The following is a 22,705-nucleotide window of genomic DNA, read 5'->3' as shown; positions in this document are numbered from 1 at the left end:
CCATCCTCTGTTTCTGTCTCTTTGCCTCTATTTCTCTCTCCTACATCCTCTTATTTTCTCTTTTTCTCTCACTGTATCTGTCTCTCTTTTTGTTTATCTCCCCCCATAAACATGTGTGTAGTTTGTTTATTTAGGTTTCTGCTTCCCTGATAACTTGTGACTTCCCCAAAGGCAGGGGTTGTGGCCTATTTGTGACTGAATTGCAAGTCTCTTGATGTTTAAAAAGTGGATTAAACAAATCAGTGAATTTTAATAATTTAATATCTTGGTTCCACGAGTAGCTTTATTTCTCTTTCTCAGGGTCTGTATTCACTTTTTTCTCAAATTATAAACCCGCAAATTGTGAAAACTGGAATGTAGGCCTAATTCTAGGAATTTAAGAATGTTTCCCTCTCAGAGAGAAGGGAATAAGATGGTGTTTTATTATTTCCAGATTTATGATGTTTAATTCTAATTGCATATATACAGATTGTATGAAAGAAAGAATAAATAGTATTTGGGAGCCTAAGATTCATGCTACTATAAAATGCTAGGTGATAATAACAGCTACAATTTAGTATAATTTCCTGAGTGTCTATTATTTACTAGGCTTCTAGCTAGACATTTCACATGTAATCTTTTCATCAGACATGCAAAATACTTGTAGCCCCCCTCTCCTTATTTTTAACAGAGAAAAAAAATAAGCTTAGTAAATTTTCCCACATAACAAGAGAAAAAAGCCTGTAAATGGCAAAAACCCAGAATTTAAACTTAGGCAGTCACACTCTGAGGCATTCTGGTATGTTCTGAGTCTTTTATATTCTTTTAAAAGATATGCTCTATTTGGGATATGAGAGTGTGAGGGGAAAGGGACCATTCATTGGCTGCTTCTATCTAATTTAGGGTTTGTACATATAGTCCTCTTTCAATAAACACTTCACCTTTGTGAATTCTGATTAAAGTAGAATCTGTGGACACTGTTAACCACAAATTATTACTGAATCAGTTGTGGAGTGTCATAGTAGGTTTGCACTAACATTAACTGTAGAAAGTCCCTAGGCACAGATGACTGAGACATCCCTCCCCCCTTAATTACGCCTTTACATGTGCTTCTCTGGCCTGTCTACCTGTCTGTTCAAAGTACAGAGGACATTACTCACATATTATATTATGTTTAGCTTTTATCTGACAGAGTAAAAAGCGCCAAGTAATGCCAACAAACACAGAGACCACTATGTTTGCATTATATGTAACCATTGTTTGAGTCTACCTACAGAAACTTTTCTTTGTTAGATATAATTTGAGCTTATATGCTCTTCTGTTCTTATCTATGATTCATGTGACTACAGATGGTCAGTTTGTGGATCCTTTGGAGATATAAGATCTAAGTGTTACTGAGTACTATAGGCTTAATACTGATGACTGCGGCCTTTCTGGTTTTGTTAAAGAATAATTTTGGGAGACATATCAAGGGACTGTTGAAGTAGCTGCTTCATAAACATAATGTATTTTCCCCATAATACTTTTTCCAAAAATACGAGCTTATAAATGGAGAAGACATATCAATGTTTATATCAATTCCATCAGGCAGGTGGAAGCTAAGTATCATCTGTAAAATTACCATCTGTGTCTCAGCTGAGTGCTGAGTGTCGTATTTACAAAGAGTGTCTCCATTGGCATCACACTTCCACACGCTGCTTCTGTTTCCCTCTTCACAGGTCCATTGATAAATCCAGATGCAGAATGAGGAATGAAGCTAGTTATAGGCAAAATTAATAACAGGAGTAGACTGGCAAGCCTACAGATTTAGGTCTTCATTTGAAAGTTGCCAATAATCAGATATGTCACATAGCTAATTCTTGAATGGTTTACTTAATTTCTCTGAACATTAGTATTCTCAGAGAATCTAAAAATGGGAGGCTCACATAATTGCCAGAGTAGGTTTCTTTAACTTTGACATTCAATAGTTCTACTGACAAATGGCAATGAAACACCAGTGAGTTCTCATCAAAACCCAGAGGCTTCAGAGAATTTTAGAACTTCATTCGGTGATGAAAAGAGAGTGGAGGGAGCAAACTATCAAAACTAGGATCTAAAGAGCTGGGGAACAGGACATTTCTCCATGCTCTATATCTGTCTTGCAATCCCTGTCATCACTGTCTTTTTCCTTTCCCTTGCCTTGATTTCCCATCCAATCTGCTGCCCCAAACTCTCCTTTCTACCACCGATTAAGCCCCAATTTATGCTTGCGGAAGCAGGTTTTTGTAATCATTCAACTGGAATACAGCGATAAACATCCAGCTAGTATTTACATTTCAGTCTCTCACAGCTTTAATGTATTTTACAACTTTCTTCTAGATTAGGAATCCTGAGACACAATCTGTTCATGTCACTGTCCTATAACAATAAAATAAAAAAACCAAATAAAAGCACCAAGACTGAACAGCTACTGAAAACAGAATTAAAGCAAACCAAACTTAAACCATACACCTTTATGATTTGGCTCAAATCTTACTTCCCAGAAATAATTCCTATTACCATTCACAGAGTTTATGTTCCAAAAAACTGTCTCCATGAAGTTCCCTATTGATGTAATTTGATGTAATTGGCATTGCCGTTGTTTCTGAGAAAGTTTCAGAAATGGCTTTTCAACTATATCTTCTCAAATCTCTGTAAACCAACTCATACCCATCTATAAAGGTTAGGCTCAAATATTACCACATTCCCGAAGCCCATTATAACACTCACATCTGAAAATACTATCTTCATTTAATATTTCATAGCATACTCATATCTCTAGATTTCTCTTTTGGCATTTAGTGATTGATAGGTAGATATAAAGACACAGAAAAATCAATACATTTTTCATACTAAATCTGAGTATCATTCTTTTCCTAATTATATATTACCTTAGAGTATTAATTGATCATAAATGTTTGATGAATAAATAATCACAGGAAATTTTATCATGAATTCATACTATATTATGATCCTGAATAAGAAGGAATAGAACTAGGAAATGAAAGTCAGAAGGGGTATATTAGGATTCTTGGAAGTGACATTTGCAAAAGCATATTTTAAATTCCATTGTTTTATTTTGTGGACATACCATTCAACTAATTTTGAAATTTCAACTAACTCTAAATGATTTTTTGTGTTCTTATCCAAATAATTTATAGGTTAAAAAATTGAGGATTGCTGCTTTCATTTGCTGGTAATGAATTTTGTTGATAATTCTGAATTCAAGTTTTCACCATTGTTGCAGGTTTAGTAATATCAACCAGGTGTATGCTGACACAAGTACTACTTTTAAGTAAGAAATCTCTCCTGACTTCAAGCTAGATATGTTATCACTCTGCCTTGGAATCCTTTATTTTTCTCCAATTATATTAACACATTCTGCATCAAATTATAAAACATTATGTTCCTGTCTTCTTTATTCCTTATTCATTTTTTCCACCCACAAACCCAAAATTTTTCTTTGCACAGAGTAAGACATAATAGTAATGATTACAACTACAACAATAGCTGGCTTGAATCATCTTTCTTTAAAAGAAGCTTATTTTCCTGTTTTCTTAAGGCTGTAAGACCTTAAATAGCTGCTAGAATTTGAGAACATCCCTTTGCTGCTCAAATGATCATTTCGTCACTATTTATCTAATTTTGTAGGTGAATTATCTTTTTCCTTTGTCTTCAGATGGCTTCTCTGTTTTATATTGCATGCTATGTGTATGTATGTGTGTGTGTGTGTGTGTGTGTGTGTGTGTGTATCAAATTGCCTATTTTGTTTATGGCATGGCATGCTGATTTGATTTTCCAGTTGATACAGCTTATAAATTATCCCATGGAAGTTCATGCATTACGGTTGTGTTCCATTTTGATGTTGCTTTGAAAGCAAATAATGCATTTGCACTACTTTTGGTGATAACTTTTTTAAATGTACAGAATACACATATCTTTAAATAGTTAACTCTTGGGTTTTCAAAATTTGTGATCATGTCTCTTACCTTAAAAGGCTTTTTAAAATCACCCTCCAGAAGGAAAGATTATAATTTACATGGGTTGAGACAAAGGGAGTATATCAGATGGTGTTTGTTTGAGCACACCAGTAATTACATTTCCTCCAATGGTGATTCATTTTTTCCTAAGGCAATTTATTTTTACTTCTTTGCAATTAAAATTTTCATTTCATGAGAACAATAAAAATGTATACCAAGGAAAGTAAATTATTCTCTTTATAATTCACTCGTGGATGCAGTATTGCATTTGGGTCAGAATTTTGATAGGGAGGAGTAAATTTACAGACTTCCACTTGGTCTTTCTACCACTTTAGCCCTTACTTAGCCAATGAGTCAGGAAACCAGTTTTTAGATTGTATTTCCATTGCTGAGTCCATCTATTTCAAGTTCAATAGAAAACTAATACCAATATATACTGAAAATATTTATCCAAGACATTTCCAAAAGTCTGTGGAGCTAATTACATGACTATGAACTTATAAAAGAGTAATAACCATCCTGTGTGTCTATTAACTGGATTCAGTATAGGACAGACTCAGACTAAAGCTCCATTTATCACTAAGCTAACTTCCATATGAAATGTAGTACTATTTTGTTCCTTCAAATTAGCATGATTCAGAGCTAGTGTCCTTAATGTCTGGTTATTACTTTTCAGTTTTGTATTGTTGATGTAACAAATCACCATAAATTTAGTGGCTTAAAACAACACAGATTTATTATCTTACACTTCTGTAAGTTAGAAGTCTGATATAGATCTGACCAGGCTGAAAGAAAGGTGTCATTAGAGCTAGAAAAGAATATTTTTCACTGCCTATTTCAGCTCTAGAGGCTGCCCCATTCCCTGACTGCTGGATCCCTTCCTTCATCTTCATAGACAGCAACATTGCATCCCTCTGTTCATTCTTCCCTGTCACATCTCTCTCTAACTCTGACTCCCTATTCTGTCTCCCACTTCTACTTTTAAGGACTCTTGTCATTATATTGGATTCATCTGGAACATATACAGATGAATATAATGAATGCATAAATGAATATACACAGAAACATCTTCCTATTTGAAGGTCAGATAATCAGCAATCTTAATTCCATCAGCAACTTTACTTCCACTTTGCCATGTGATATGGTTTGGATCTGTGTCCCCAACCAAATCTCATGTTGAAATGTAATCACTAATGTTGGAGGTGAGGCCTGTTGGGAGGTGATTGGATCACAGGGGTAGTCTTTCCTGAATGGTTTAGTACCATCGTTTTAGCACTGCACTTGTGATTGTGAGTTCTCATAAGATCTGGTCATTTAAAAGTATGTGGCAGGTCCCCTGTTTTTCTCTTGATCCTGCTCTGGCTATGTGTCATACCTGCTACCCCTACACATTCTGCCAGGATTGGAAGTTTCCTGCAGCCTCCCCAGAAGACAAGCAGATGATAGCATCGTGCTTCTTATAGTATCTGCAGAACTGTGAACCAACTAAATCTCTTTTCTTTATAAATTACTCAGTCTCAGGCCTTTCTTTATAGCAATGCAAGAACAGCTTAATACAGAAAATTGGTGCTGAGGAGGGGGACATTCTTATAAAACCTGAAAATGGGAAAGCAGCTTTGGAACTGGGTAATAAGCAGACATTGAAAGAGTTTGGAGGGCTCAGAAGAAGACAGAAAGATGAAATAAAGCTTTGAATTTATTAGAGACTGGGTAAATAGTTGTGACCAAACTTTCAACAGTGATACAGACAATGAAGTTCAACCTGAGGAGGCCTCAGATGGAAATGAGGAACTTAGGAACTGAAGAAAAGGTCACTTTTGTTACGCCTTAGCAAAGAACTTGCCTGCATTGTGCTCCTGCCCTAGAGATCTATGGAACTTTGAAATTGAGAATGATGATTTGGGGTATCCGATGAAGCAAAGCATTCAAGTAGTGGCTGGGGAGATTCTAACAGCACTTGCTCATCTGTAGGAGCAAAGAAATAACTTAAAGTTGGAACTTATATAAAAAAGGAAAGCAGAATACAAAAGCTTGAAAAATTTGCAGCCTGGCTATGTGGCAGAGAAAAACAAAAACAAAAACAAACTTTTTTGGGAGAAAAATTTAAGCAGGCTGAGGAGCTACCACTTGCTAAGAAGTTTGCATAACTAAGAGGAAGCCAAGTGCTATTTTCCAAGACAATGGGAAAACTGGCCTCAAAAGCATTTCAGAGACATTGGCAGCCCCTCCCATCACGGGCCCTGAGGCCTAGGAAGAAAAAAATGGTTTTATGGGCCAGATCCAGGCCTTGCTGCCTTACACACCCTCAGGACACTGCTCCCCACATTCCAGCCACTCTAGCTCCGGTCTCGGTTCAAAGGGGCCCAGGCACAGCTCAGGCTACCGCTCTAGAGGGCACAGCTACCATAAGCCAGCTTCCACATGGTGTTAAGCCTGCAGGTGCAAAGACTGAATAAGGCTTGTCACCCTCCACCTAGATTTCAGAGGCTGTATTAGAAAGTCTGAGTGCCAAGGCAGAAGCCTGCTACAGGGTTGGAAGCCTCACAGAGGACATCTACTGGGGCAGTGTGGAGGGAAAATGTGGGTTGGGGGTCTCACAGAGAGTCCCCACTGGGACACTGCCTAGTGGATCTGTGGAAAGAGGGCCACCATCCTACAGACCCCAGAATGGTGGATACACTGGAAGCTTGCATGCTCAGTGTTAAGCACAGGTGCTCAACAACCTGTGAGAGCAGCCTCTAGGGCTAAACACTGCAGAGCCACAGGGCCAGAGCTGCCCAAGGCCCTAGGAGTCTACCCCTTGTAACAGTGTGCCCCGGATGTAGGACATGGAATTAAATTATTTTGGAGATTTAAGGTTTAATGCCCTACTGGATTTCTAACTTGCCTGCAGCCTGTAGCCCCTTTCTTGCAGCTGATTTCTCCCTTTTGGAATATGAGTATTTACCCAATGCCTATAATTTCATTGCATCTTGGAAATAACTAACTTGCTTTTTTAATTTTATAAGCTCATAGATGGGAGAGCTAGGGTTGTCTCAGATGAGACTTTGGACTTTGCAGTTAATGCTGTAATGAATTAAGAATTTGGGGGACTGTTGAAAAGGCATAATCGTATCTTGCAGGATGAGAAGACATGAGATATGGGATGGGCCAGGGGCAGAATGATATAGTTAAGATCTGTGTCTCCACACATATCTCATGTTTAAATGTCATCCCAAATGTTGGAGGTGGGAGCTCAAGTGGGAGGTGATTAGATCATGGTGGTGGTTTCTCATGAATGGTTTAGTATCATCCTCTTAGCACTATCCTCACAATAGTGAGTTCTTCCCAGATCTAGTTGTTTAAAAGTGTGTGACACCTTCCCTCTTTCTCTCTTGCTCCTGTTCTAGCCATGTGATGTACCTGCTCCCCCTTTGCCTTTTGCTGTAATTAGAAATTTCCTGCTTCTTGTACAGCCTGTGGAACCATGAGCAAATTAAACCTCTTCTTTATAAATTACCCAGTCTCAGGAATTTCTTTATAGCATGAAACAATGGACTAATATGCCATGTAAACTAACACAGTCAAAGGTTCCATAGATTAGGACAAGAATGTGTTTTGGGGATTATTCTGAGCTTCCACAACATGACGGCCTTACTGTATAGTACTCTTTTATGGAGACTAGACTCCCCTTCTGTAAATAACTCCTAACTGGGTGGGAACTCATGACTTTAGATGATAGTGGTTCAAATAAGGTATCTGCTTGCCATGCCTAGGGATTTGTGGTCATGTAGATGATGTAACATCTGTTGGTTATATAGATAGTATATCATCTATAAGCTAAACCTTTCTTAGCTTACTGTAAAGAAGAAAACTATTCTCAGATTCCTATATGTCAAAATACTCTTAATTTCTACTCCATCTATTATGCTTATTGCAATGTTGGTGCCTGCATTGTTTCTGGGGGTTAGTCACTGTCACCTGGACTCCTTTGCTTCAGAATTCCATCGCCCTTATTCAAATCAGGGAGTCCATTTCAATAGCAGCATCTCTTGCCATCAAGAAGATATTATGGATGGTATCTCTTTTGTTATTATTTAATTTCTTAATGCCTTAGGGAAAAGAGTGTACATGTAGGTCTTCCTGGTGAATATGACATAGGAGACAGGCAGAACTTGTTTTCAGATCTCAATCCTGCTGGCCAAAACAGAATGTGATCAAGACAGATAAAGTGAAAAAACTGGCAAGAATAACATACGATGACAAAAGCAATTTGTAGCATCCCTCATTGGCAAAAGATGTTCCCACCAGCACCATGATATTTACAATTCCATAGCAATAACTGGGTACTTACCATCCATTTCATGGCAATGACTGCAAGGTTACAGCACCTTTCCTAGAAAGTTCTAAATAATCCTCCCCTCAATTTGCATTGACCTGCCCTTTACTATGGATGTACTTGAAAGTGGATTTTACTGAGTATATATACAGTTGCCAATAGCCCTTATGGTGCTGAATCTGGGATTAGTATCTATGAGTTAAGATACTCTCCAAGGAGCAGTATTGTTTAATAAAATATTGCTGTATAATGCCACTGCCTCATTCTTGAATTCTTTCCTAGGCAAAGCCAAGAACCCTCTCAGGCTAAGCCCCAGTTTTCAGGCTCGCCTGTCCTGCATCATCTGGTGACCACAAACGGGCAAAGATGAGTGAGTGACTAACAGGACAATGAAACAGTGGCAATCAGTGGCAAAATGGTGAGACAGTGGTGATCAGCAGAGAGCTGATGAGACAGAGGAGGTGGCTGCGATCAGTGGTGAGATAGCAAGAGAGTAACAATCAGCAGAGAGATGGCAAGACATCTGAGATGGTAGCAAGCACTAATTGGAGAGGCAAGACGACAAGAAACAGTGAAAGACAGCAAGGCAGTGAGAAGCAGCAACTGACAGTTGATGAGACAGCAAGAAGAGACAAGAGGTGGCAATTAGTGAGAGTCAGTGAGACAATAATTGGTGAGACAGAGAGCTGGAAGGTGGCAACTGGTGCTATGACAAGCAAAGTTGCAGACCTATAACAGTAAAGAGCTGTTGGGAGGCTGAGGCGGGCAGATCACAAGGTCAGGAGATCAAGACCATCCTGGCTAACATGGTGAAACCTCGTCTCTACTAAAAATACAAAAAAAAAAAAAAGTAGCCAGGTGTGGTGGTGAACGCCTGTAGTCCCAGCTACTGGGGAGGCTGAGGCAGAAGAATGGCATGAACCCGGGAGGCGGAGTTTGCAGTGAGCCAAGATCTCACCACTGCTCTCCAGCCTGGGCGACATAGTGAGACTCTGTCTCAAAAACACAAAAACAAAAACAAAAAAATGCTGTTAACACGAAAGAGTTTTAACACTAGCCAAATCCTCTTAAAAGCCTTATCTTTCCTGACAGGTGGTAGGGCTGAGTGGATGGGTGAGTGGCCGCAGTTCTACTTTGCGTGAGAACTGCTTCTTTGGCTGGCTGATTACAAGACTGTGCACTGATCTCCTCATAATAGCAAAGCCTGCCCAAGCCAGGGAAACCTAGGGAGGAGACCTTCACCTCAGCCCCAAGTTAGAGAACGGTAAATGCCATTTTGGCTCCTTGCAGATGGGCGTCACCTCTAACTCCCCCAGTATTGAGTGAACCAGGCAAAGAGGCCTTTGGCTAAGTAGTCAATTCAACGTCCCCTGCCATTTGGGTGCCCTAGACAAAAACACACTTGAACAACTTCATCCTTGTCACCCCTTCTCTCAATCCTTCGTCCTCTAAGGCCAATTTATTTTTCTGTTGGCCATTTTATTTTCTGCTGTAAAATGTACATTTTATTCGAAGGGATTTTGCTTTAGCTCCCTGATAACTGTATTTGGGCAATTATTTAAGGCAGGATATTTGATTGTGAGAGATCTCCTGTTGTTTTGACTCTGGGACACCAGAGTCATGGTATTCTCTTGCCCCAATCAGGACTTTGGGGTTCACGGTTGGCCACCTGCCAGATACTCCAGGATTTTCAGCATTTGGTGTGGGGACATTTGTTGGTTGATACAGTTACTCCATGTTTTCAGCCTTTGGTATTGTTGGCTGCCCCCAGATGCTCTGGGGCTTTTGGCACTGGCATTTCCTCTAAGATTGTGGGTTGGAGACCCACTCTAGGGGAATCCTGGTCTTAGCTTTTCTTGATTTCTGCTCGAAAGTTATAATTTTCCATAACAGCATTTTCTTTTCTTATTGTCACTTTATTTACATGTTTCCTTCTATACTTAGTTTAATAAAAATACTTTTCTCATATTTTCACTTTCACAATGCCTTAATACGTATACTTTCTTTGCAGAAAGTGAAAATCTAAAAGGGAAAAATAGCAAGGGCCCAGTTGAGTTCCCTCTAATTAGACTTAAAAACTTTCTGTGTCCAGTAAAAAATAATGAGCATCCTGGAGGACTCACTACTAGGGTGTCTTGTAGGCTAATGGAACAAACTCATTAGAACAAAACAATATAAGACAAAAAAAAAACTCATTTTCTACTGTGACACTGTTTATGTCCAATACAAATTAGAAAACCACACATTTGGCCTAAAAATGATACTTTATGTTATAATAATATTTTATAATTGAATTTTTTCTGTAAAAAAATAGAAAAGAAAAATAGAAAAAGTTCCCTTAGATAATGGGCTTTTATGACCCTTTACTGGCTCATGTTATTGCCTGGCCCCAAGAAGCCACACTTAAGATATCTCCTCCTAGATGCTCCCCCTAAAAGGCCTACACCCCCGCCATCATCTCCTCAGTCCCCCAATTCTGACAGATAACCTGCCAGTTATCTAACGAAGGATTCCGCCCTAAAGTCATCAAGCACCCCTGCCCTTTATCCAACTGGCCCCAGCCTATACCCACTTCTTCCTGATAAAGTAAACCTGACCAGTAGCACCAGAAATGGGGCCCCATATCAGCCTCTAAAATCAAACCTGTGTCCATTTCAGGAGATATTTAATAAAAATAAACACGTAGAGAACATGTGTCATTGTTCTATGTGTGATTTGGCTTTATAGAAGGAAAATTTGGCCAGTTTTCAAAAGATCCAAAAATGTTTATAGAGAAATTTGTTGAATTGACCATATTCTTTCATTGAACTTCTCATGACTTGCAAGTATTGTCATCTGCTTGCTGCGCCATGGAGAAAAAGCAGAAAAAAAAAGGGAGTGGTTAGGCCTGTTAATTGTGACAAGGTAGGAAAAATGACAAGGAAAAGATAAGAATCTCACTCTGTTTCAGGCTCATTTAGTTGAGGCACTCAGGGAATATATTAATGAAGACCCAGACTTCCCAGAAGGGCGAGCTATCCTGGGTATACATTTTTTTACTCAATGTGCACCCAGTATTAGGAAGAAGCTACAGAAAGCATCAATGGGAACTTAAATCCCTATAAGCCAACTTAAATGTGGTCTTTAAAGTTTACAACAATAGGGACAGGGCAAAATAAATGAAAAAAAAAAAAATAGCCAAAAAGTACAATCATTAATAGTTGCTTTAAATCCCCTACCACCTCAAAATGAACCAAAATTACCAAAACATTGTTATAAGATTGGCAGCTGGAATACCCAGACAAGAGTCCCCAAATTGCCAGCCCCTGAGTCAGAATCAGTGTGCTTACTATAAGCAAAAGAGCCATTGGCAATGAGATTGTCCTAACCATCCCTGGTGAGGGAGAAAAAAGGAAAAACTCCCCATCAGTACAAGAGCTAACCTTCTTCTACTAGCCCAAACAAGCTGCCTTGCTCAAATAAGTTTACTGAGGGTTTCTGGCCCTTGAGTCAATGGACAGCTTCCCACAGTGACAGACAAGTGGCCTCCTAAACATTTTTCTTTGGTTTCTCTGCTAGTGGGTGAGCTCTCCAGTGGCTCAGAGACTCAGGTCTTGCCTTGAGCAATACAGTTTGCCTCCTGCCTTCCTTATGTAATGTTATGGGATGCCCTTCCTTGTCTCTTCCTATCTTCCATACATATCAGGGCAAACAAAATTTGGCCAGATAGATATGTCTCAATTTTATAAATAAGTTAGATCCAGCTGTTTTGTATAGGTTGCTTTAACGTTGTTGTTTATATGTATATACAGATATTGTGATATATATTATGTCTAGCATGCTATCAAATTGGCTTATAAAAGACTGCTCATAAATGAAACAGATAAGACTAGCAAAAATGTGTAAATTCCAAGAGAATATTTTGTCTTCTAAAATTTAAGATTTTTACCTAAATAAATCACTTTATAGGCTTTAAAATGGTAAAAAAAAAAAAAAAAAAGGCTTAAATAGTCAGCATTATGTATAGTTAAAAATCCTATAATTATGAAATAATTCTCATCTCTAGAATGCTAATGGCTGGTGGGCAGTTCAGGATTTCCCGCTTCCTAAGTTTATATAAAATATGAGAAATAAATGTATTCTTTATTGGAAAAAAGAATAATTTTCGTTAATTTTAGAAACTATTAATGGGGAGGTTCAAAATATAAAGAAGCCAGTAAATAAAAAATATATTAGTAATTATGGATAAAATGTTTTTGAAGAAAGTGTCAGGCCTCTGAGCCCAAGCTAAGTCATCATATCCCATGTGACCCGCATGTATACATCCAGATGGCCTGAAGCAACTGAAGATCCATAAAAGAAGTGAAAATAGTCAGTTCCTGCCTTAATTGATGACATTCCACCATTCCCACCCCACCCTAACTGATCAGTTGACTTTGTGACGATACATCCTCCATGCCCTTGCAATAATGTACTTTGTGATATTCTCCCGCCCTTGTGAATGTACTTTGTATGATACACCCTCCCCACCCTTGAGAAGGTACTTTGTAATATCCTCCCCAGCCCTTAAGAAGGTACTTTGTAATATTCTCCCCATCCTTGAAAATGTACTTTGTAAGATCCACTCCCTACCTGCAAAAAATTGCTCCTAATTCCACTGCCTATCCCAAACCTTTAAGAACTAATGATAATCACACCACCCTTTGCTGACTCCTTTTTCAGACCCAGCCCGCCTGCACCCAGGTGAAATAAACAGCCTTGTTGCTCACACAAAGTCTATTGGTGGACTCTCTTCACACGTATGCATGTGACAGAAAGACTATTTAAAAATTTATATAAAAAGAATCTTATTAGCACATTTTTGTCCTAAAATAAAATGACTGTTTTTAAAAAAAATATAGAATAATTCAAAATGTCCAAGCATATTATAAGTAGTCTGTGTAAGTTGTAATAACATTCATAAGCAGCATTTATGAAAGATTGTGTGTAATTAAGCTAGCTGTAATTTAAAATATTGTTTATAATAGACTTTCTTAAAAATGGTCGACATGTTAAAATCAAATTTTCTTAAGATATTAATTGCTAAATTACCAGAAAATTTTACTTTTCAATTCTACGATCTCTTTTTTATAATTTCAGATTCATATATCTCTCTCCTTTAGCTTTTTGTGGTCTGCTCCTCTGACATTTTCTCTTCTGGTTCTATTATTGTGGCCTAATGCTAAAGTATTTTATATTAAAGGTATATGGGAGCATTGTTTTCCCTCAATGTAGCTTAATTCTATGTTCTTGGTTTTTGTTAATATATAACCTTAATTTTGGCTTTCAGTTTTTGACTCTTAAAAAAGGGATTTTAGGGTTAATGAGTGCCTGCCCACCTCCATTCCCATATGGCCTAAAATCTTTAATTGGATACAGGTCTTTTGGCTCTGAGTCTTTTGGCCAGTGGAAATCCCAAAGAAATCTAAAACAATCTAATTTAGGCCGTGAAGAAAACAGAGGGTTGGACACATCTCACTATATTCCCTTTAACGTTTAGGCTAGGTTCACAAGGCCCTTCAAAATATAAAAATAAAATATTGCCTCCAACCAAAAGACTTAATCTTACTAAAACTTTTCTTAAATCCCCTGAAAATAAATTACAACTCAAATAAAGAGCTCTTATCAGGTATTATGAAATACCTTCACTGCTGCTAAACTTAAGGAAATCACTAACTGGATACACTTGTCCAGGATTAAACCTGTTTCATATGAGTCCCTGCAAGCATAAGTGGAGGACACCATAACCTACACTTGTAAACTTTAAAGACTTAAGGTTGTTATTTCACAAATGCATACAGTATGTGATGCGGTAGGTGAGAACGGAAGCACTATTTTTTCCTCTTTCTTCTATTTTAATTTTCTTGTTTAATTTCCTAGTAAAGTTTATATATTCTAGATTCCACATAAAGATGATGCTAACACAAGCCATGCAATCCATCCCATCTTCTGACCCCAAAATAAAAACATCATGCCATTGGACCCCTTGGGTTAGGTATCCAAAAATGTTTACTCCTCCAATGCTAGTTAGGGCTTATGCCTATAAAATCAGCAAAAAGCAATAACAGAAGATGGATCACCACGTTTCTGTAGCCCCCTTAAAATTAAAAAAAAAAAAAAGAATATCTAATCTCTGAGGGGAAAGTGAGGTACAAGATGAGCATGACTTGTTTTCTGATCACTATGCTGCTTACCAAAACAGAAGCTGATCCAGACAAGAAAAGGTAAGAAATATGGCAGAAACCTACAAATGTCAACAAAAGAGATCCCTAGCTGCCCTCATTGCTCTTTGGCATAAGACACTCCCACTACTGCCAGGGCAATTTACAAATGCCATGGCAATAACCCAGAAGTTACCACCCCTTTCCATGGAAATAACTGCAAAGTTACTGTCCCTTTCCTAGAAAGTTCTAAATAACCCACCCCTCAATTGGCATTGAACTTCCCCTTACTTTATATATAATTAAAAGTGGGTTTAAGTGAGTAAAATACTATTTCCAAGAGCCCATACATTGCTGACTCTGAGCACACTATGAGTTAGCCTTGCTCCATAAGGAACGATATATTCAATACAAGATTTTTGTCTACCACCACAGGCTTGGCCTTAAATTATTTCCTGTGAGAAGCCAAGAACCTCCCTGGCTAAGCTCCAGTTTTGGGGCCCACCTGAATGAAAGCCATTTTTAGAACCAAGATTCAGTCAACTAAACTAATAATCTGTTAGCGTCACTTCCAGCTGCTCTTGTTAATACATTAAATCAAGAATCTTGATTAAGGACACCTATATCAATAAATGTAGTTTTCCTCTATGGTGTAACTTTCTTAGAATCCAACCACATACATACTCCCTAATTTCTGGCTGATATGAATTTGCAAAATATTACAGTTTTTTTGGTTTATAAGCTACATCTTTCTAGAGAAGATTCTGCAATTTTCCTGGGTTGTATTGGTGTCAAATTGCCTATGGGTTTGAGAATAATGAAAAGTGGTTGGGTGGGTTATAAGGAGAACAGAAGCAACTGGCTCAGGTAAATCCATCACACTGGCTTTAAGAAGGGAAGGACTACAGGAGAGGACAGGAAAGGATAAGTCTACCAGCAAAGGGAGCTCAAAGTACTTAGAATGTCCATTTTAATCAAAATCTACCTAAAATACCCAATTACAATGATCAAAGTCTTGCTCATTCCATATTATTTTAAATTCAACAAAAGTAACTTGTTGTGACTGTATTCAATTTGAGATTTGATTGTGAAATATGTACATTTAGCAAATGAATCTAATTCTAAACCATGTATTATTTGAGGCTAACAGAGATTTTAAAACTATGGGTCCATGCTAAGAACGTTTTAGAAAATTTAAAAAATGTTAAAAAGTAAAAAGAACATCTAATACAGACTGTATGGGGTTCTATAATCCCTGAAATATTTGCCATCTGACCATTTACAGAAAAAGTTCCCTAAACCCTGTTTTAGAAGAGAAAAATTATTATTTTAAGTTTCTAAGCCAGACACAGCGGCTCACACCTATAATCCCAGCACTTTGGGAGGCCAATGCAAGTGGATAGCTTGAGGTCAGGAGCTGGAGATCAGCCTGGCCAACATGGTGAAACCCCACCTCTACTAAAAATAGAAAACTTAGCCGGGCATCGTGGTGCATGCCTGTAATCCTAGCTACTTGGGAGGCTGAAGCAGGAGAATCACTTGAACCTGGGAGGCAGAGTTTTCAGTGAGCCGAGATCGTGCCACTGCATTCAAGCCTGGCAACGGAGTGAAACTCTGTCTCAATTACTATAGATGGTCATGGTCTTTCATACATTTTAATGCTGACAGTGCCTAAATCTGTGAGTTAAAAATCTAGTAGTTCTCCTACTGCTCAGACTTTGTAGTCTATTACAGTTTTGTTTTGCTTTGTTTTCTTGATACAGTCTCATTCTGTCACCCAGTCTGGTGTGGAGTGGCACGATCTCAGCTCACTGCAGCCTTGCCCCCTGGGTTCAGACAATCCTTTAAACCCAGCCTGCCAAGCAGCTGGGACTACAGGTGCACCACCATGCCCAGCCAATTTTTATATTTTTTTGTAGAGATGAGGTTTTGCCATGCTGCCCCATCTTGTCCCAAATTCTTGGGCTCAAGTGATCCACCTGCTTTGGCCTCCCAAAGTGCTGGGTGTAATCTATTACATAAAGCCTCACAATCAATGGGCAGTTCATCCCAAACATTTATAGTTCAGAATTTTATAAAGTACCACGTTACTGATATATCTTTGTCACCAAAAAGATTTTATCAAAGTATTTAAACTAAAAGAATTGGACTATTTCATTTCATAATCTTATATTGAGAGTCTTGATACCAAGAACTATGTCAGTCAAAATCTAGTCAGAAAATGGAAACCATTACCTGCATTTGAAACAAAAGAACTTTATATAAGAAATTGATTTCACATATAATGGAAGAACAGAGAATGTAAACACAGGATGATGAGGCATCCCAGAAATACGCAATAGTGGGAATTCCCTGGCACCTCTAGAGCTATAAAGAAAAGGGGAAGACATGATGTTAGCAGAGCTCAGGAGCAGATCTATCACACAGAAGCCGTGTAGAATTATGTTGGGCTTGTTTACCAGGAGCTGGGTCTATGGAGCATAGAGTTGCTTAGCAGGTGATAAACCAATGTAGGGTAAGGAGGAGGTCTCTAGCTGTTTCGGGAGATGCTATTCAAGGCAGGTGAATGGAAACATCCTGTCTTCTCATTTCCTTCTACCGTGCAGCCTTCTGGTATACTTGCATAGCCTAAAGCTATTTGAAAACCGAAGGCAAGGAAGCCTGGAAAATACAATGCTAGACAAAGCATTGCATTTGCAAATGCCCTGCTAGACAAAGCAAGGCAGAGAAGCGTAGAAATTGGACATAAAACAGAAAAATAACTGTCACATTTTTGTGTGTTCAGCAACATGCTGAAAGTTTAAATTAATTCTAATAACGTATCTAGCTTTTTTCATTATGTATGTGCAATAATGTATATTTGTGGTTCATATTTATTTTCCAACTATTATCTTTTTATTGACTAATTGCTCTCAATAGGACTCCCAATAAAATATTAAAATAGAAATACTATCAGTGGATATTTATCTATTACAAAGGGAAAGTTTTCAACATTTCAATAGAGGATACTTTTATTTTTGTACCGTGTATGGGTTTTTTTTTTTTTTTGGCTCATTAATTGCTTCATTTATATATTTAATTATTATTGTCATTGCATTTGCTCTTTTTAAAATCACTTTATAGAAGTATTTACATACAAAAAGGTGTATATATATATAATTTATGCAACTTGGTGAATTTGGAGCTAGGTATACACTACAAGCTATGCCATAAACATGCCCATCACTTCCAAAAGCTTCCTCCCTTTTTATTAATTTTTATTATTATTTATGTGATAAGAAGACTTACCATTAGATCTTAACAAATTTCGAAGTGTATGACATGATAATGTTAACTATAGGCACCATGATGTACAACAGATCTGTAGGACTCATTCATCTTACATAACTAAAACTTCATACCCTTTGACCAATGCCTTCCTATTTCTCCCTCTCTCCAGCCCTGGCAACCATTATTCTACTCTCTGTTACTATAAGTTTGACTCTTTTATATTAATCATATAAGTGGGATCATGTAGTATTTGACTTTCTGTGTGTGGCTTATTTCAGTTTGCATAATGACTTTCAGGTTCATACATGTTACAAATGGCAAAATTTTCTTCAATTTAAAAACTGAATAACATATTTATATATGTCATATAGATATACATTTACATATAACACACATACACACACTACATTTTCATTATCTATTCATCCATCAAAGGACATTTACATTCCTTCCATGTCTTGGTTATTGTTAATAATGCTGCAATCGACATGGAAGTGCAGGTATCTCTTTGAGATCTTGATTTCACTTCTTTCAAATTTATACCCAGAATTGGATTACTGTACCACATGGTAGAAATAGGCAGGGAATGATAGTAATAGAAGACTTAAATGCTCCACTCTTTATAATAGATAGATCATCTAAACAGAAAATTAATAACAGCAGACTTTAACAACACTGTAGAATGTGTTTACCTCACGGAAATATACAGAACATTCAACCCAACAACAGTAGAATGCACATTCTTCTCAAGTGTACATAGAACGTGCTCTAGGATAGATCACATGCTTGGTCACAAAACAAGTCTTACGAATATTGAAATAATTCCAAATACCTTTTCATACCACAATGGAATCAAACTAGAAATCAATACCCTAAAGTAGAAGGAAAAAATTTACAAATAAATGGAAGTTAAACAACACAGTCTTGAACAATCAGCAGGCCAAAGAAGAAATCAAAAGAGAAATTATAAAATATCTTGAGACAAGCAAAAATGAGAACAGAATGTACCAAAACATGAGATATAGCAAAAACAGTACTAAGAGGGAAGTTCATAGCAATAAATGCCGACATTATAAAAGATAGATTTCAAATAAATAACCTAATTTTGTACATCAGAGAACTAGAAAAAGAACAAAATAAGCCCAATGCTAACATAAGACAGGAAATAATAAGGATCAGTGCAGAAATGAATGAAATGTACAATGTGAAAAACAGACAAAACGGAGTTTATTTGTTGAAAAGATAAAATGGACAAACCTTTACCTAGACTAAGGGAAAAAAAGAATACTCAAATAAATAAATACAATCAGAAATTAAAAGGAGACATTACAACTGATGCCACAGAAATAAAAGACATAATGGGGGACTATCCTGGGTTTATTAAAAAGTAGATCTTATTTTGGATCTTCATCCCCACTTCTCCAACTTATAACATCACACATTATTACTTTTTCACTGACTTTCTATAAATGTGCAAAATTTGTTTCTCTTTTGCATTACTAACTATATTTAAAGCCTCAAATGCAGTTTGTATAACAATTTGCTAAATCGATTGACTTTTTTTCAGTCTTTTTTCTCACCTATTTTCTATTCAGCTCATATTCTTGTCTATTTGATCTTTTCTCCTTATCAAACTTGGTTTCTACGTTGCATGAGCCATGCCACATTTTTTTCCATTGAGATGCAAAATAATTTTCTTAAATGTTATTTTTTTTTCTGTCAAATGTGACAGGAACAAATTTTGTATGGAATTTGTAGAAAATGAGCAAAAGATAATAATGTGGGATGTAACAATTTCTTTCCTGTAATAAAATATTTAGAGGTGTGATCTTTTGCTCAGTCTTCCAAATATGTTCTACTTTATTCTAAAGAACATTTTATAACTACATTAGGTTTTTAATATTTATATATCCTTAATTGTATAAAATATGACCAAATATTTTGCTAATTGTTCGAGGATATGCATAGCTCTTGGCTAAATTCTTTGTTAACCTGGGTGCTCACGGATTCGTCTTATCATTTTTACAGCTGCTGTACACATTGTTGTGTATAATTTATGACTTCATTCTCAGTATCTGGCAGGGTTTATTTAATGCAATGCTACTGGAATCAACTTCTGATATTTCTAGTGTGTGATACATTGAAGCTTGGCATACAAGTGGCTGAACTTCAGCGCCAAGTATATATTAGTATCAGAATATAACTATCTCTTCTCACACCCACAACATGTTCATGTAGGAAACACATCTTGGGTAATACCAGTAGTAGTGCCCCAACTCTTCAACAATATATGAATGGAAAATTGGGAAAAGCCTAACTAGATTTTACTTAAGACACTGAATTATACAGCAAACCAATTTCTGCATAATTTTAAGTACAAACTTTTCACACATATACATTGCAAAGTATTTTAATAGTGCAGTGGGAATGCTCACAAAGATAGCTATCCATTTTTATTTCCAGAACGTTTACCTTGATTCTGTTTATATACCATTCTGTTAAACTCTACTACAGAGGAGGATTTTTAAAAATTCTTAGCAAAAGTGTTAAGTAAATGTTAATTTACAAAGAACGATCTAACTGTTTTTCCACAAATTTTACAATCGTGTTCCTAAAGTTTACCCTGATTTAGTCACAAGTTCTTTGGAGAATGTTATAAACTAAAGACTTCCAGCACCATCTGGTATAGATTACCGCAGACATTACTGGTAGAGAGACAAAGCACTCTACAGGATGAAATTAAATATCATTTAATCCTGTATCCGTGCTCTGTATAAAACACAAGAATGCCAAAAGTCAGCCAGAGCAGAACAAAGCTTTAACCAATTCTCTGTTTCTTACTGAGGATGGTTTTGCTTCAGTGGGCAGAAATCTGACTATCTCTAACAGGCTAATAGAAAAGTTTCTATAAACTGATAACAGTTACTGGCTGCATTGCTTTTCCTCTTTCAGTTTCCTCACTGAAATATGACCTCTTCCCTTCTTCCACTAAAAGGCTAAAAAAGTGTTAGATTTAACTGGAAATGAGTATCAGGATGGATATAAGCTTAGAAAATGAAATTCAATATTTATTAGTTAATTCTACAGAAACTATGATTGCTTATGATATGTCAGACATTGTGATAAACATTGAGGAATCCAAAGATATTTAGAGACCTCTTTAACCTCTAGTGCTTCCCATCCAGCATGAAGACAAATGAAGAAAATACAATCTAGTGCTGTGGCAGAAAGATGAAACAAATTTCTTCTGTTTTCACATTATTTTGATTTTAAAAAAAGAGTACAACAAAAAAAGTGACTTAAATGACATGGTTTTTCCAGCTTTGAAATTAGTCTCTCTCTTTACTTTTTCTTCTCTTTATTAAAGTTTTAACAAACAAACATAAGAAAAATAGATTAAGTGATAATATTTTACACACCACGATAAGGCAACTGTGTCAATAATATAAGGCACTGGAATCATCAAAAATCTCTGAAGTTCAAACATACTTCATAAAATAATGAGAGGAGTTACATTTTTTAAAAATAGTAACATTTTCATTAGGGTTTATATCTTATCTGAGGTCAATAAAATACTAGAAACATCAAACAAGAATAGAAAAAATTAAATGAAATTTAAATCACACTGGTAAATATGAGAGGTGTTTTATGTTTATTTTCCCTAATTTTCCTAGCATATTTTACAAGGCATTTCTAGTACTCTTGAAAGAATAATGAATATCTTCAATAATTATTTTGAAATTATGGAACAGGAAGATGTATTTTATTCTGTGAATCATAAAACAAGTCTTGGAAGAAGGAACTCCCTTTTCAGAATCACATCTGTTCTAGTTCAATACGTGTTTATCCCACTTATGAAAAATCACAGTCAGGGGGATGGTTTTGATTATACAGGTTATAGTTTCAAAGAGCTATTCTTACTGATAAGTGTTTATTGTATAATGCTTTTATTAAATTAGAATTTAAATTTAGATAACTCATTTGATATTGGGTTTGTGCTTACCAAATATGATGTCTTATCTAATAACATGTTAGTAAACACTCTTGTAGATTACTTAAATACAAAGTGTGTCTAATTAAAAATATACTGACCAGGCACAGTGGCTTATGCCTGAAATCCCAGTGCTTTGGAAGGCTGAGGCAGGTGGATCACTTGAGGCCAAGAGTTCAAGACCAGCCTGGCCAACATGGTGAAACTCCGTCTCTACTAAAAATAAAAAAAATTAGCTGGTCTTAGTGGCTCACACCTGTGATCTCAGCTACTCAGGAGGCTGAGGCACGAGAATCGCTTGAACCTGGGAGGTAGAGGTTGCAGTGAACTGAGATTGTGCCACTGCACTCCAGCCTGGCAACAGAGCAAGACCCTGTCTTAAAACAAAACAAAACAAAACAAAAATCACAAAGCAGGGCCTTTCAAAAATGGCTATATGAAGAAGTGCTTCTAATCATAGAGAATAATTTACCATTTCACAAAGTACAACAACAAAATATTTAGAAATGATTTCTTGTAAGCATTTGAAAATAAGAGTTAGAAACTTGCAAAATGTTTACTCTTGAGCAACTGCTACCTTGAATAAGAACTGTAAATTTGGGGCTTTCTTATCTGAGCCTGCTCCCTCACTCCAAAGTTTCCTAGTCCAGGCAGTGGTAACATGCAACCTCACTGGCTCAAGGTGCATATAATAGAGTTCTGAAAAGAGGTAAGTTAGAAAACATATAGGAGACTCCCGAGAACCTGGTGCAAAAGTAGACAAAAATTAGAGGGTCTAACTTTGGGAAAAAAGTAGACATCTTGTGGGATTTGCATGTTTGCTGTGCTTTTAATGTGATTCCAAACCTGTACACAATGTGGAAAGCTTGGGGTAGAATGTGGGGGCACATAATGAGAAATCAGGAAAACCCCAGAAGCAAAATAACCTCACAGAAGGTGAACCTCAAAATCTGAATATAAACTCTGCTCA

The sequence above is a fragment of the Symphalangus syndactylus genome, chromosome 4 (genome assembly GCF_028878055.3).
Source record: "Symphalangus syndactylus isolate Jambi chromosome 4, NHGRI_mSymSyn1-v2.1_pri, whole genome shotgun sequence".
Classification (NCBI taxonomy): Eukaryota; Metazoa; Chordata; class Mammalia; order Primates; family Hylobatidae; genus Symphalangus; species Symphalangus syndactylus.
Note: the sequence above shows the minus strand (reverse complement) of the source record.